Below are 13,511 nucleotides of genomic sequence, written 5' to 3'. Positions count from 1 at the left end.
TGCAGGCACACACCACCATGCCAGGCTAATTTTTGTATTTTCAGTAGAGATAGGGTTTTGCCATTTTGGCCAGGCTGGTCTCGAACTCCTGACCTTAGGTGATCTGCTTGCCTCGGTCTCCCAAGTGCTAGGAAATCAGGTGTGAGCCACTGCGCCTGGCAGAGAGGATGATTCTTAAACTAAAAGAGTGATGATAGACATGGGTAGGTAACCAGGACTGTCAGAATAATAACAATGCTGAATTGGGTTTCTAAGGAGCACCTTTGCTAATCCTGGTTTTCATTCTAGGTGGGCTTCTTATATGGTTTTCCTATCCTCACAGCTTCAAGAATCCTGTTGAAAGTGACTCCTGGCCGGGTGTGGTGGCTCACAATTGTAATCCCAGCACTTTGGGAGGCCGAGGCGGGCGGATCACGAGGTCAGGAGATCGAGACCACGGTGAAACCCCGTCTCTACTAAAAAATACAAAAAATTAGCCGGGCTTGGTGGCTGGCGCCTGTAGTCCCAGCTACTCGGAGAGGCTGAGGCAGGAGAATGGCATGAACCCGGGAGGCGGAGCTTGCAGTGAGCTGAGATTGCGCCACTGCACTCCAGCCTGGGCGACAGAGCGAGACTCCGTCTCAAAAAAAAAAAAAAAAAAAAAAGAAAGAAAGTGACTCCTATATCTGTATTTTTAGATCAGAACTTCTCCAGGCCCACATAGCCAGCTGCCTACTGGCCCCTCCATGGGCGCCTCAAGCTCAATTCATTAAACCCACATGTTTTCTTCTCCCTCAAACTTATGCATCCTCTTGCTTTCCCCATTTGCTTAAGGAATTTAAGTACCCAAGCCAGTCTTTCCTAACTAAACTACTTCCTCATGGGTAAACATCATGTTTTCCTTTTCTTTTTATCTTGTTAGCTCCAATCCTAGTAGCATGTCTGCCATTTAGTAGATGCTCCAAAACTTTTTAGCTAAATAAAATTATTAATAAAAAAAGGATAAGATATGATAAAACTTTTCTTTTATTTAGAGATAGCTAGAATGGGTCTTGCTTGAAAGAAAAAGAATGAAGTAGATGACCTCTTAGGATTCCCTCTGGCAAAATATTAAAAAAGAAAAGAAAAATATGTCTTTGCCTTGTTTACCAAGAGAATCACAGGCTGACTTGTGGTTTTCATGGTGTTTTACAGTTGAAAAAATTTTGCTTTTGTTTATATTTCATTTCTGACCCATTTAATAAAGTAAGTTAGATGGCTAATCGGTATTGATGCAATACAGTTAGTCATAGGCATTGAATCTATGAACTAGTTTCTTAGTTCAAAGATTTGGTGTTGTCCTAAGTATCAATAATGCAACTTTGATCAAAAGACATTTTGACCTAATTATTATATTCTTCTGGTCATTTCTTTTCTGTAGGACAAAACCAAATGCAGTGCTTATAATAAATAGTCTCTTCTCCACAATGCCATATTTGCTCAGAATGTCCCATCATAGAAAAATGTGATGGTTCATAGAAAAGACATGAGGGGCCAGGTGCGGTGGCTCACAACTGTAATCCCAGCACTTTGGGAGGCCGAGGCAGGGAGGATCACAAGGTCAGGAGATCAAGACCATCCCAGCTAACATGGTGAAACCCCGTCTCTACTAAAAATACAAAAAATTAGCCGGGCATGGTGGCATGCGCCTGTAGTCTCAGCTACTTGGGAAGCTGAGGCAGGAGAATCACTTGAATGGGGGGGTAGAGGTTGCAGTGAGCAGAGATCGCACCACCACACTCCAGCCTGGATGACAGAGCGAGACTCCGTCTAAAAAAAAAAAAAAAAAAAAAAAAGACATGAGGGTGAATTATGTATTTGACAGCCAAGAACACAAGCTCAACCTAATCTAAGACTAATCTCCTTGGCTTAGAACTAGAACAGGACAATCAGTCTGAAGGCTCAAGGAAATACAGACAATAGTCTGAAAAGACATTAATTACACCTCAGTACTTTTTTGCCTATGGGAGAATTCTGTGTGTTTGCTACATGGAAACACTTGTTTCAATCTAGACATGTGCAACTCAGAAAGTGTGGATGAATGTGATTGCAACGGGAGCGAAGAGATAGGGAGATAGAGGAGATGCCAAAAAATGTGGGCACACCATGAGGTCCAATAGGAACCACACTTTAGTCAGAAGATATGGTCCTCTGGTCATCCTATTGCATTGACAACCTCCCTATTCCTCTACAGCACTCATGTCCTTCACTCCATAAACCTTGACCTTGTTGTACATAGCACATATATTCTTATATCTCTATCTATTGACATATAATGTTTCACAGTAGGTTTAGATAACCTGTTGGCTCTTAAGTACCTTGAGGTCAACCCTTATATCTATTTTCTTTTCTTCTGCCCTGGATTACTCTATGATTTGTGGCTTTGAATAAATGTTACTGACTGATATGGTTTGACTGTGTCCCCACCCAAATCTCATCTTAAATACCCACGTGTTACGGGAGGAAGCCAGTGGGAGGTAATTGAATCATGGGAGCAGGTTTTTCCTGTGCTATTCTTGTGGTAACAAATAAGTCTCACAAGATATGATGGTTTTAAAAAGGAAAGTTGCCCTGCACAAGTTCTTTTTGCCTGCTGCCATCCATGTAAGACATGACTTGCTCTTTTATGCCTTCTGTCATGATTGTGAGGCTTCCACAGCCACGTGGAACTGTAAGTCCAGTTAAACCTCTTTGTTTTGTAAATTGTTCAGTCTCAGGTATGTCTTTATCAGCAGCATGAAAATGCACTAATACACTGACCAAGCTATCTACATTTTGCAATCTCAGAAAATTCTTTATGAGAAGAATAAAAATTTTATGGGGACCTATGACTACAAACATGATGTGAAGGACAGCTCTGGCTAACATGGCTATGCTGTCTTATTTATGTATAGGAGATGTCTTTTTGTTTTTTTCAGGACAAAGCTACCAATTTTTAACCCATTTATTCATTTGTTTTTAAAACAAATATCAAGTACCTGAGTATTACTCTTGGTTAAATTCAGAAAAGAAAACTGAGATTTCTGTTTCATATACACCTTATACACACAACTTGAACGTAATTTTATACAATATTTTAAATAATTTTGCTCAGGAAACAAAATTTTGACTATGTTTTGACTGTGAGCCATTATAGAAGGTCAGGTGTAAAATTTTTCACTTTTGGCATCATGTCAGTGCTCAAAAATTTTTGGACTTTGGAGCATTTTGAATTCAGATTTTCAGAATAGAAATGCTCAACTTGTATAAGAGAGAGCAAGCTTATTTTTATATGCTTGTATTTCTTTCTGTTAATGTCTTATTCGTGTTCTTTGCTCATTTTTAAATCATTTTTGTTGCTCTTGATTTATAATAGCTCTTTGTATATTAAGAAAATTAGCCCCATCTGTCATATGCATCTTAAATATTTCCTATCTGTTCTGTGATTTTCAAATTCTTATTTCTTATTTATTTTATACCTTATATATTTTATATACCTTATATATATACCTTATATATTTTATATACCTTATATATATACCTTATATATTTTATACTTTAATATTATTATCCAGTCAGATTTGTCCCTTTTTTTCATTTTGGATTCTTGGTTTTATGTCGTCTTTAGGAAATCCTTCTCCATTTCATGACGATTTTGAAAAATCTAGTGCTTTTGTATTTTTAGTGCCTCTTTACATACATGCATACATAAAATTATTATTTCTCACCACCGCAAGTGAAGTGTAACAAAAGCATGGAATAGGAGGTCAAAACTTGAAGGCAAGCACTGGCTCTGACACTTTGCTGTTTCTTCAGGCGCTAGCCTTCAAGCTGTTGTCCTATCTACAAAATGTAGATCAAGATAAACATTTCAAAAAGACTTCATGGGGTTTAAATTATATCTGCAAATAAAAGAAATTTATAAACAAAAAAATCGTACAATAGCTAACTATAAGCAATACTTAATAATTGAAATTAGTAATTGTTTATGCTATGGACTCAATGTGTCTCCCTCAAATTCTCAAGCTGAACTTCTAACTCGCCGCGTGATGGTATTAAGAGCGGGGGCTTTGGAAGGTAATGAGGTTTAGATGAGGTCATGAGGGCTACAGCCTCCATGATGGGATTAATACCCTTCTAAGAAGAGGAAGAAACACCACAGCTTCCTCTCTGTGCCAAGTTAGGATACAGTAAGAAGGTAACCATTTGCAAGATTAGAAGCGGGCCATTACCAAAACCCAACCATGCTAGACCCGGATCTTATGCTTCAGTCTTCAGAACTGTGAGAAATAAATGTCAGTTGTTTGAGTTACCCAGACTTTGATATAGCAGCCTAAGCAGACTAATACAATATACTTGAATTTAATAATTTGATTAAAAGTTTTGGCCGGGCGCGGTGGCTCACGCTTGTAATCCCAGCACTTTGGGAGGCCGAGGCGGGCGGATCACGAGGTCAAGAGATCGAGACCACGGTGAAACCTCGTCTCTACTAAAAATACAAAAAAAAATTAGCCAGGCGTGGTGGCGGGCGCCTGTAGTCCCAGCTACTCGGAGAGGCTGAGGCAGGAGAATGGCGTGAACCCGGGAGGCGGAGCTTGCAGTGAGCCGAGATCGCGCCACTGCGCTCCAGCCTGGGCGACAGAGCGAGACTCCGTCTCAAAAAAAAAAAAGTTTCCAAGGACATATTAATGTGCGAGGGCAGGTCTAGTGTAGGAGTTTGAAATACATTACTCACTAGTGGAGAATGCCTATCCCTGGTCCTGTTGCTATTGACCCGGCATATCATTCATAGAGTCTGCTTAGATTCAGGATGATGAACAGAGGAACATTTATACTTAACGTATGGTATGCCACTAGAATACATTTCATGTCAACATGAGGCAAATTAACCAAGAGATCGAACTCCAAATTCTGGAAATAATCATCAAAAGCTAAATGGTTTGCTTCCAATTCAACACTTCAAAGATTAGCAAATTAGTAAGCCCAAATAAAAGTTTAAAAAACTCATCAAGGTAGATGAAAAAGAATTTTCCAAGATTTTGAAAAATTTAACCAGGTTCACCTGACTTAAAGATTTTCATGACGTTTTTCTATTTTATTCAGTTAAACCAAATACATGAGCATCTTTGATGCTTTAATGTTTTGGAGGTATCCTTCAGCTTCAATACAGTCTTATTGTCATTATGAAGTAAGAGTTTCTGGGTCTTTCAACATAGTTAAAAAGATGAGCTCCAGGCTCTGTCTTGGAGTATAAAAGCTCATCTCATGGTACTGGGTGTATTCTTGCATTTTAAGTAAGATCTAGTTGGTTCCTCATCCAAACTTGAGGAGAAAACTTAAGTTCTATGGTCATAAAAATAAAACTTGGTTCAATTTTTCCCTTTCCATCTAGGCTGCCCTAGAGAATGATCTGACAATCCAGCAACTGAGCTTGCAGATGTGGCAGCCAAAAGCAGCCTTTTGGACATCTGCATGAGATGCTGGCCTTCACGGCAGCATAAGGCCATGAGGAATCTTGAGAAGCAGAGGTACTTTCCCACTTTCAACCTCCTTTAAGCTCTAGTAATATCGGTCTGTGTGGCCCCAGGAAGAGCGACTTCTTCTCATGAAAGGAGGGCACAGTCTCTTTTCCTTTCCTCTTCTCTGCTGTTGCCTTTGCCTGCCTTGTTTTTCTAGTACCGGGAAGTGCCCGGCTCCTCCCTTCCTCCTGGGAGGAAACAAAGTCAATTTCAAAATGACATACTTATCCATCATTTTCTCCAAAGAACATAAAGCATATTTCTATGAAATTTCTTGTTTGAATAGCTCTTGGAAACATAGATGACAAATACTAAGTTTTCAAACAGGAAAAGCTCCAGCAAAAGGCTATCCAGGGATTTTCTGTAAGAGAAGAGTTTCAGAGCTATTTACTGAGAGGTGTGAATGCTTTCCTGTATCACATCCCATTTACAAAATTTCTGCAATGGTAGTCTCTCTGTTCCTGTACCTACAAATCAGCCAGAATACTTTTACAAATTAAAAACTGCGGTAGTAAACATAAAGAAAGGAAGTACTCCTGGCTCCTTGATATTGCACGATACTTTTAGAATTTCTAATGGGATGTGGGCAAAGATGGATGTTATGGTGTTCCCCTTTTCTAAAATATTTTTTAAATATACCAGCTAATAAAAACAATCCAGTCATTTATGAAGAATAATTTTTTGATTACTTTTTTAAAAAATCAGATCTCTCAAGGATGAAAAGAACAATTTTGGAAATACGCTGGGTAGAAATGTGCATGTAGAAGGCCCTGGGTCAGGATGATCCTTAAGTGGAAGGACAAGGAAGGACTGGGAGTTAGTTGACACATAAGATCCTTGGGGTTTTCCAAGCCCAGCTGTTGAAGCTGTGGTCACAACTGCTTGTTGTTTCCATGAGTCACATTAAGAGTGCTTAGACGAGTGCAGTCGTCAAAGAAGCTTTGCCTTCCGGTTAACGCTGCCATAAATATGCCACAGCTAGCCCTTCCTCGGACTACAGAAAAATTTGGTGTGCTTTTTCGGTCATTTTAGTGAAATGCTTACTTTCATTTCATGATTTTTGGCACTATTCCAATTGCTAATAAAAACAACTGGGAAAGAGACCCTTCTAAATATATACCATTAGCTCCTAAATATACATCAGCATCTGAGAAAAACTCCTTCTGACCCTCTGGGATAAATCTTTTTATGTCTGTGTCTATGTGGTAGCCAACAAATGGTATTAGAAGTAACTATTCAGACTCTGGAATCAAAGTGTACATTTCTTAATATATAAACTAGTTCCACGAAGCCAAATAACCACAATAGGCTTAAATGTCTTGTAAGCAGCTTGTACAGAGATTCTAGACCATTCTTGGATGTCCAAGAAAGACAGTCCTAGGATGGAGAAGAAGCACTTTTGCAGAGGAATACATTGAGATGTGTTTGATACTAAGCAAATCATTCCATCTTTCTTTTTTTGTTGTTTGTTTGTTTGTTTTTGAGACAGAGTCTCGCTCTGTCGCCCAGGCTGGAGTGCAGTGGCGCTATCTTGGCTCACTGCAAGCTCCGCCTCCAGGGTTCACGCCATTCTCTTGCCTCAGCCTCCCGAGTAGCTGGGACTACAGGCACCCACCACCACTCCCGGCTAATTTTTTGTATTTTTAGTAGAGATGGGGTTTCACCCTGGTCTTGATCTCCTGACCTCATCATCCACCCGCCTCGACCTCCCAAAGTGCTGGGATTACAGGTGTGAGCCACCGCGCCTGGCCAAATCATTCCATCTTTCTAGGGGTCATTGTCCAAGCTTTAACAGACTCTGGCATGTAATCCCACAAAATTAAACATTTCAATTCCAAAATTATTACTGAGTACATTGGATAAGCTAGTTATGTTCTCGAACTGTGGGGGTTAAAATACTGAAAAATTAGATATGGTCCCTGCCTTCCAGGATTATGCACCAGATAATGAAATAAATATGCAAATTGAGGGCCCAGATGATTATGTGGCCAGGAAAATAATTTTTAAAATGTAATTCTCCCCAAAATAAGTTAGATTTAAATTAAAAGATGTTAAATGCACTGTTTTCTTCCTCACTTAATTTCTTTTCTCCCCTTTGGCATATTCCTCTCACCAGTGCCCTTCCTTCTGACCCTAATGATGTGCCCAGTCCTCTCCATTCTTTGAATGCTTCCTGGAATCTTTTCTTTTTTTCCAATTAAAATTTTTCTTTATATTATATTTTCATGGCAAATCATACAACAGAATCACATACAGCATATATTTACTAAACGTTAACCTATTCTGAGTTGTTATTAAGAAGAGACACATGCACATATAAAAAATAATGAGCTTCTAGATGACAGAGAAAATGATCACTGGTGCCATCATGAATTCTGTAAGAATAAGTTATGGCATATCATATTAGTTCGTTCTCACTCTGCTATTAAACACATACCTGAGACAAAGAGGTTTAATGGACTCACAGTTCCACATGGCTGGGGAGGCCTCACAATCATGGCGGAAGGCAAGAAGGAGCAAAGGCATATCTTACATGGCGGCAGGCAAGAGACACTGTACAGGGGAACTCTCATTTATAAAACCATCAAGTCTCTTGAGACTTATTCACTATCATGAGAACAGTATGGGGTAAACCATGCCCATAATTCAATTATCTCCACCTGACCCCGCTCTTGGCACATGGGAATTCTTACAATTCAAGGTCAGATTTAGTTGGAGACACAGAGCCAAACCTTGTCACATACCAACCTCTTTTCTTTAGTTAGCAAATTGACAGGACAGCATATAGAAATGCAGTAGTCAAAAGCCTCCAAAGAGAATATTTTTAACCAGTAATGTCTGGAAGAAAGTTCAGTTAAATGAATTCTTTTGTTGAACAACTATGCTCAATGGGCATTCATCTAAGCAAACCTGATGGGAGATTTTATTCAAGCACATAGGGCCCTATCCTCAGCTCTATCCTGCTCTACATTATAACCAGAGAGTAGGATTAAGTTATATAAAATTAGAGTAAATTTTCAGATCCTTTGAGGCTGGGAAGAATAACTTATTTTATTTTCAGAACCTGAGAGACTTTTCAGATGCTTGAGAAAAGAAATGCGTCTAAGATTCAATTTTGTGGCAATAAACATAAAGTCCCTGTACTTTAGAGAAAAAAACAAAATAAAGGGTGGGTGAATTATGGCATGGCAAGGTTAATGACCTAGAGGTTTTAGTTCATAATTGACTCTTGATCAGTAGAGGTGCACTATGGCTTATAAGTAAGTGATTTACCATGTAGCAGGTAAATCAAGGAGTTAATAGTTCTATTCTACTCTACTCTGGGTTGTTTATTCAGACTGCACCTAAAATATTTTCTGTGGGCAATGTATTTTAATAGTAGACAAATAAGATTGCATTTAATAGAGTGTCATCTACATGGTTGAAAAAACTGCAGATAATTTTACTTAAAAAAAAGTTTCCAGGAACTAGAATACTGGAAGAAAGACATGCACATTATGGTTGCCTACAAATATGTATGTTCTATTTGGATTCCAGGTGTGGGGAAAAGAGTGACTTCACCTTAAATGTTAATCTGCCATGTAACTTCTGACTAATCCCAGGTCCAGAAATGCCTCCAAATGTCTTGTTGCTGTATTACTCTTTATGTGGAAACACCCATTCACTGTAAGTTTCCTCCAAAACAACTCCTGATGCTTTTGCAGAAATCATAGGCTGTGACACCCATAGCTACCTACACATTCTCTCTAGAGCATGTATACTGTACTTTCCCCAAAATATAAGCCCTGGGTCTGGGGTGTTGTGGTATGGAGAGCTACCTGTTTTGTAACCACCCAAGACCACACTTTCAACTGTAAGTTCCCCCTAGTAAATCATCCCATCTCAACAAACTGGATTTATCTGCCTCCTTCTTTGGTTCCACAATTCCTTTGGTCCTTGGAGGCCACTTTGCATATATGGCCCTTTCACAGAACACAAAGCATAAAAGAAGGCCCAGAAGATAAAAATAACAGATAACATAGAATTACTGAACAAAAATGTTTGAAAGGCAGACTAGGTTGTTTTGCGGGAGCAGGGAGTTCTCTTTTTGGAGAGGATTTGGGCATCTTTAGAGATTTGAACCAATGGCCTTTGGGCTAATATCTATTGGGAGACAATTCTCCATGGACCACTCATGTTTTTCCATATTTTGTGAGCAGAGCTACTGACTGTGTTTTAAACATAATCTTCATTAAAGTATGGTAAGGCACAAAGAGAGATGCTTTGAAATCACAGAAGTTTATTATCCTCACAGTTCTCTAAGAGAAAATGCAGCATGCCACGTGGGGCCACATAGGGGAAGATCAGGATCAATTATAAGGTAGAAAGAGAGTAGATAAGTACCTTACAGTGGTTTCTGCAGGGAGAAGGAGGTGAGGCAGGAAAGGATACACTGGGACTGCTTTGCTATATTTAAAAGTGTCACCCCTATAAACTCATGCTGGGCTAAGAGTGTGGGGACGTCAGGTGGTTATCTCAGGTCCCTAATTGTTTACCTAAAGTGGCTGACATTCCATCTTGAAGATGTTAATTCATCAAGTTACAGAAACTACAAAACGTGTTTTATATAGATTGCCTCTGTGCCAAACTATATTTTCAAATTTGTTTATACAGAAAACAGCCTTAGAAATTAGACATAGTGTCTCCTTCCAGAGCAAGGTGTGGATTTGTTTACTGTTCGTGTAATAAAGGTAGCTTCTCTTTTCCTGGTAAAGGGCAGGCCAGATTGCTGCCCATTATAAAATATTCGGGTTCCCTAAGCTCATGATTCCTCCTCTTTTATGCATCCATGTCACATGCAGGTATCATTTGGTCCTCTTTGTATTGCTTTGTGGGAACTGGGGCTCAGAGAACCAGACTTAAAATGCTGATACTTTGACTACCACTATTTCTGTGAATAACAAACTCTCCTTTATCTGTGTCTTCTGCCAGCATCCAAGAAACGCAGTGGCTGACTTGTTAGCCTGCAAACAGGATAAAATTTGAGACCCTTTTTAGTTCTTGGCAGTACTTTTTGATACTATGATTCTGTAATTTTAAAAAATCTGGAGATAATGCCTTCGTGCAAACATGGTATTCTAACAGTGAGAATTCAAGTGCCTGGCAGTATGAGAGACAGATGACTAGGAGTAGGTAGGACTTTGAAGAGACTATTGGGACAAATTCCATGGACCACCATCTGTTCAGTCCCTGTTACAGCCAGTTATGCTTTAGTGGAAAATCTTTAGCACAACACATGGGGGCAGAAATACAGCCACTTCCCAGGGAAATTGTGTTATTTCAAACTTTGACTGAACAACGATAATCTGTTTTGGAAATATGAGGTAACCTGTACTGTATTTGATTCCATACAATAATTGGTGATATCACACAAAATTCCTCTTATTTTATATCATATTGTCCTCAAAATATATGAAGGCTTATCTATATAAGGAAGATACAGATGAGAAGACTTCCTCTGAACCAGCATTAAACACAATCCATGAGGAAGATCCCAATCTTTCTGGTTTTTCTGACAAATTTGACTTCTATATTTTTCATGGGCCCCATATCAACTGGCTGTGACTCTCATTTGATGAATGAATTTAATTACCATTGTTCCCTTATCTGTTCTTTGATTCCTGGATCCATCTTATCTTCTCATTCTTTTCCCGTTAGTTTCTCAGTTCAAATTGATTACCTGTTCCCAATCTCAGTTTTTAATGGCATTAACTTTCACCCCTACTCTCTCCATCCCCATTCACATCTGTGGTTCCCACCTCAGTCATAGCATCTTCCTCTAAAGACTGACACAGTAATTCACCTGCCTCCTCAGTGCAGGTGAGCCTCCCACACCAGCAGTGCTTTGCTTTGACCACCCTGTTAATATCATTCACTATGGTCACTGATAGAAACTGTCACAGCCTGGATGTAATCATTCAAATTTTGACATTTATTTATGTCTTGTACTGGAATTGGAGAAACTATTTGTTTTGAACTAGGAATTGGATTTTAGGCAGAAGAAAGGTATTGGTATAAACAGTTTCATTTTTGGACAAAATGTGTATTCATTAGGAATCAGTATTCAGATCTTCTCTGATCTTTATTAATTGTTATAGTGCACCAAGTTGATAAATTAAGTTATTCTTGGAAATGAAAGCCCACATTGGAGGAGAAAAATCATGAGAAATATTTAATAAAAGTACACAATTTATAGAAATACAGCAAAAAAAATCAGTGTGAGCCATTGTAAGATAATACATTTTAGAGAAAAACATTTTTAAGTTAATTATGATTATTGTCTCTAAGCTACCAAAGAAACTGTATGCTAGCAACTGGCATAATTATTGCAGACTGTTCTCAACATCCTTCCATGACCAAAAAAAGCTGAGCAACGTTTTCTGGTATGAATGAGATACAGAAACACACTGCCACCACCCACATATATATTATCCCTTTCCTTACACAAAACCTGGTGAGTTCATACTGGATTATGATGTCTTGATTGATACACCTGACAAAAGACATGATAGAGCTAGAGAAGAACCAAAGGAAAGTAAAAAATATTCAATCTATGGAAGATTTTAATACCAAGAGAAAGTAAAAATAATTAAAATAAATGGACATTCATCTCAAAAGACATAGGGAAAGAGGGCACATTTCACTGGCAACTTTTAGATAAAAACACTTTTAAGAGGTAACAAACTAGCTATCTTAAACCAGCAGCCATCTTTGTACTTAATGATGCCCTATCATGGGCATTCTCATTAAAAACTAGAACAACTTACGGATAGTTACCCTAACCATTGTCATTTTTTTGTGTGTTCTTGGATTTGCAGCCTATGCAATAAGAGAGGAAATAATCACAAAAGTAATAATTTTGGAATGAAGACAACTTTGTTGGTTTACTCTCTGCCATCTCCTGTCCTGAAGTTAAAAACCGCTGGAAAAAAGCATACAGCCGTGATGATTGTTCTTAATTAAAATTTTTGCTCACTAATCTCCAGTGGTAGTTTAATGCTGCCTTAAAATTTATATATATATTTACAAATTTCATTCACTTTCCCACTTTTCTAGATGATTATTTATATGTTCTGCTCTTGCTGAAGTCTTTAATACCTCATTTCCATGTCGTTTTCAGGCTATTTCGCTGAACTGAAGCAGTCAAAAGAGAATGCTCATGAGATCCCATCACCACCACTTTACCAAACTACTTCCATATGTGACTATTTACTCTTTCTTCTTTTCTATTATTATTGATGAACTGGCCATGTTCATAGCTAAGGTGGATCCTGCCACTTAGTATTAGATCTTATCTACCCTTTCTCACTCTGAAATATTGTTCCAAGAATTCTTTTCTTGTATCATTACTTTTCCCTGTCTACCAGTGTAATAAGTATAGAAATACACTGTTATTTTCCCATATTAAAAAATTCTCTTGAGTAGGAAGCTCAGTATAGTAAAGATGTTAATTCTTTCTCAAGTTGATATAAATTTATCAACTTAAATCAATTATCAATTTATTAATTTAAATTGATCTACATTCCTCCCAAATTGGCCAGCATTCTAAAAATATCAACATTATGTGTGTATGTAAAGAGATAAGATGTTTCTAACGTTTAATGAAATTGAATAGGACTTGAAATATAGAGTTCAAGGAATTGCACTATTGAATACGAAAATCTACTCAAGATGAAGAGTGTTGGAGGAATTACATGATGGATGTTAAGATTTATTATAAAGTTGCAAGACTAATAATGCTATAAAAAGTAGTCTTCAGCCAGGTAAAGTGGATCACATCTGTAATCCCAGCACTCTGGGAGGCCATGGCAGGCAGATCACTTGAGGTCAGGAGTTCAACACCAGCCTGGCCAACATGGCAAAACTCCTCTCCATAAAACATACAAAAAGTAGCTGGGTGTGGTGGCACGGGCTTGTAATCCCAGATACTTGGGAGGCTGAGGCGTAAGAATCGCT

Source organism: Nomascus leucogenys, chromosome 3, assembly GCF_006542625.1.
Source record: "Nomascus leucogenys isolate Asia chromosome 3, Asia_NLE_v1, whole genome shotgun sequence".
NCBI classification, from domain to species: domain Eukaryota; kingdom Metazoa; phylum Chordata; class Mammalia; order Primates; family Hylobatidae; genus Nomascus; species Nomascus leucogenys.
This window is presented reverse-complemented; position numbering follows the sequence as displayed.